This window comes from Bidens hawaiensis, unplaced genomic scaffold (assembly GCF_021521415.1).
Source record: "Bidens hawaiensis isolate Kalapana, Puna unplaced genomic scaffold, B.hawaiensis_p1.1 tig00033266_1, whole genome shotgun sequence".
Taxonomy (NCBI): Eukaryota; Viridiplantae; Streptophyta; class Magnoliopsida; order Asterales; family Asteraceae; genus Bidens; species Bidens hawaiensis.
The window spans coordinates 112,578-116,722 of NW_027495706.1; the positions used below are offsets into that span (position 1 = coordinate 112,578).

Here is a 4,145-nt window from a genome sequence, read left to right on the forward strand (position 1 = left end):
TGGACATTTTGCCCCTCCAAAAGCAAAAAGCAAAAAGCAAAAAGCAAAAAAAATAAGCTCAGCCAAACACCCTCTAAGTACAAAGCCCATCCCCCAGACACATGTTTGACAACACTTAGTTATTTTGTTCTTATTACTCAATAAACATATAATCACTAATATCCTAAAAACAAATACTTTATTTCCCATAATAACCTCCCATAACATCAAACAAATATCCTAACAAAATCTACTAATTTGCCATAACAGCAAACGAATATCTAAAAACAATATCCCTAAGTCTGCAAAACTACTTATATCCCAAATACAAATACTTGATTTACCATTAAACTTGTAGGTCTCATTGAAGCATAAGAGTTAAAATTGAAACAACAAAAGGTTAAATAAATTGTATAAATTAACATGTCGGAGTAGAAAGAACCATGAGCAGGTAACAAAAGTAGACGATGATAAATAGAAGAAGTTACAAAAGTGCTGCTCATGTATACAGATCGACGTGGGTAGGAAAAAAAGGGAGTGAAGGTAACCGTCCCGTAACTTGTGAGAATAGCTAACCACTATGAAAACTGTCGATTAATTGGTAACCACTATAAAAATATGAAACAAACAGACCTGTCTCATTTCGTTAAGACTAATAGCACCACTGTTGTCTACATCAATGACACGAAATTGATCTTTGAGATCAGATATCTCTTCTTCACAAGCGTCCTAGCCAATGCCTATTGTCACATCAAATATAATCTTTTATCACTTAATATTCATAATCTAGCTCGTGTGGTAGTGAGAGATCAAAACAAATGCTTACCGGTAAAGCAATATGTTTTAGGTGACTATACTTTACATCATTTTATAAGTTATATCTCCTGCAGTCTCAAAAATGAATATAAAAATATATCTAAAACATGTATATACATACATATGGCCTATGCATCAGTTGATAAAGATAGCCCAGATTCAATTGGTCAAAGACAAATTGGTCGTTTTTAATTTCTGATAACTTTTTGTTTCAATCAAATTCCTGAATTGCCCTTATATGCAATTACGCAATTAATAATACCCCCCAAATCTGTGCTTCTAATTCTCAAAATATTCTTCGGGTGCAAATACCCGTTTGTATACAATCAGTGGCCATGGTGCAAACTGATTGTATTCAAATATTAATATAAAACTCATTAAAAACTAAAACAACTAAAAAATACCCGTTAGTTAAAAAATACCCACTCATGCTATTTTCTCATTACGTATGTTTGTATTCAAATATTAATATAAAACTGAAAATAACTATGTAACATCCCGAAATTTTCAAAATAATATTAATTATATTACTTAATAATAGATGGGAAGTTTACTCGGGTTGTCAGGAAATAAATAATAGAGTAGGAGTTGGTATGGGTCGGGCTAGTGTTGGGTAATGGATGTGGGTTATGGACTTGGATTAATGGAGATGGGTTAAATGAGAGTGGGCCTTAGGTCCATGGGATTTAAGGGATATAAATATCCCCTAAACCCAAAATATCTTTCATTCTATTTGTTTTCTAACACCCCAAAACACACACACCACACACCACAACTTCGCCGGCTGGGCCAAGGGAAGAATCGGGCAGATCCGAGAGAGAGAGAGAGCGGTTGGTTGTGATTAACAAGTAAACAAGATCCAAACAAAGCTCAAAAAGGTATGATTCTTGATCTTTGAAGTTTAAAGATCCAAGCTTTTAGTGTATAAGCGACCGAAAATGGTCGGGAAGCGTAGTGGGTGGTATTGAACCATAGAAAGGGTGTTAAAATCGCTCAAAATGCTGGAAAGAAACCGAACAGCGGCTGTCTGGGCAACTTCGCTTGCATCTGGGCAACTTCGCCTTCAAAGCGATGGAATTCGCCTGCAAGCTAAGTTCGCCTGATGAACTTCGCCTGCAAGCTAAGTTCGCCTGATGGCAACTTCGCTGTAAAGTTAAGTTCGCCTAACTGGTAACTTCGCCTGAGGCCAAGTTCGCCTGATGACAACTTCGCCTGAAGCCAAGTTCGCCTGATGACAACTTCGCTGTAAAGCTAAGTTCGCCTAAGGTTTAACTTCGCCTAAAGCCAAGTTCGCCTAAGGTTTAACTTCGCCTAAAGCCAAGTTCGCCTGAGGTTTAACTTCGCCTAAAGCCAAGTTCGATTAGAAAATAAATTAAAAGCGATAAGTTAAAGTAAGCTAATACTAGGCCACCAGATTAGATCAGGCGAGTATTGATACGTGTAACTTGTACAGTCAGCCGAGCTCAGTTAAAGAAGGGATTTACAGCTATCAGAAAAAGAAGCAGAGTTCAGGTGAGTTTCTAGCCCCATTCCTTGTTATGTTTTCGGGGCTGTGTGCATACTCAATATGTTTGTTAATACACTTATCCTAAGAGATAAGTGTATGCCTTATGTGGATAATGTGAAATGTATGAATGATTGCTTGATGGTACGTGAACGATCTTCGGATATTGCACGTACTGTCAGGTTGTAACGCTATGTATAAGGTAAGTATGTTATGTATGTTTATGTGTATGAACATGATAGAGATAATAGAAGAAAGAAATGATAATGTATGGCTGTATGGTTACGAAAAGGGTACTGCGCCATACTAATACTCGAGGTATGATGTATGGTTGTATGGTAACGAAGAGGGAATCGAACCCTACTAATATTCGAGAACTAGGGAACCGAACCCTACTAATATTCGATATTGCACGTACTGTCAGGATATAAATAAAGATATTAATATTGTATGTAATGTAAGGATGACGTATGAACATTATGAATGAAAGCTTGTCGGTACGTGAACGATCTTCGGATATTGCACGTATCGTCAAGGGAAGTGATTAGCTCCTTACATGGATATTAAATAATAACTTATAGATAGTGTTCATTCTATGGAAAGTATAGTGTTCCTTCTATGGAAAGTATAGTGTTCCTTCTATGGTAAGTATAGTGTTCCTTCTATGGAAAGTATACAGAGTGTTCCTCCTATGGAAATTATATATAGTATGGTAATGGTAATGGTTCTTTTAATAGATATTACGTGACGATCCTCCTATGGATATTTATACGAGGTTAAGGTAGTAATATGTGTCTTCGGATACGGGAAGAAATATATGGGAATAAATTGTATGTTGCCTGATTAACTAGAACTCACTCAGCGTAGCTGACTTTTAGTATGCACGCAGGTGAGCTGATTATAGAGTTAGCATGAGGTTGACACACGGCATGGATTGAACGGCTGGCATCTGAAGAAAGAAGTAAAGATGTTTTAAATATAAAGTTTTGTGTTATGGTATCAAAGAAAAGATTTAATGTTTTGTAACAAATGATTGATGTTTTATATTCCGCGAAAAGCTTTAAAAAAAAACTCTGATTTGAAGAACTGTGTTTATGAGTAAATCCGACGCTAAAGTAGGGTCACCGGGTTCGGGGCCTTACAAACTAAAATACTACAAACCTCTACTCGAGATACAACCCACCCCTTTGGTCAATGAAATTGTGTCTCCACTGAGTGGATACCCCTGTAGATGAAAAATTGGTAGTCATAAACAAACACATATCATATTAGGTTAATTGAATTACAACAATGAAACCTACCTTTAAAGTTTTACATATATGTTCATCGTGTTGTCATCATAAGCCCCTGTGTATGATAGCCTAAAATCATTAAAAATTAAAATCAAATTTAATATAAAAAAAAATTAATGGTATGCAAATAATCATTGGATTTCATTATAGTTATGAAATAACCTAATTAAGTTACACATTCTTTAATTATGAATGGAGCAACAAAGAACCTAACTGTAGAATACCAATTCAAAAACAACGGGCATTGAGCAAGTTTAGAGCAAGTAAGCGAATAAATACAATGATAATTAAAAATATTGTAAGACGAATATAGTACATTTACCTTACAGTAAATAGGTTATAAATTACCGTCGATTACACTAATCAAGAAAGAGATGGTCAAATTCGTTGGCAGAGTGAGATAGACGACGTTTCCACCCTCAGACGAGACGACGATGGTAACTACCGCGAGAATGTTAATTTTCTTTCCTACTGGTGAGCCAGGATTTGGTTGAGAGGAAGTGAGTATAGATTTGGATGCAGAGATATATTTAGGGTTGGAGGTTGGTTACCCA

The 4,145-nt window shown here is 35.9% G+C and overlaps 1 long non-coding RNA gene across 1 annotated transcript; it reads right to left on the bottom strand.

Moving 5' to 3' along the window:
- Positions 1 to 588: 588 nt before the first annotated feature.
- LOC143584731 (uncharacterized) lies at positions 589 to 3,798 on the bottom strand. The gene is made up of 4 exons (XR_013144417.1): positions 3,601 to 3,798; positions 3,461 to 3,524; positions 806 to 863; positions 589 to 719 (listed from the first exon to the last, which is right to left on the bottom strand). It is a non-coding gene; the product is annotated as an uncharacterized LOC143584731 (long non-coding RNA).
- Between the last annotated feature and the right edge of the window lie 347 nt (positions 3,799 to 4,145).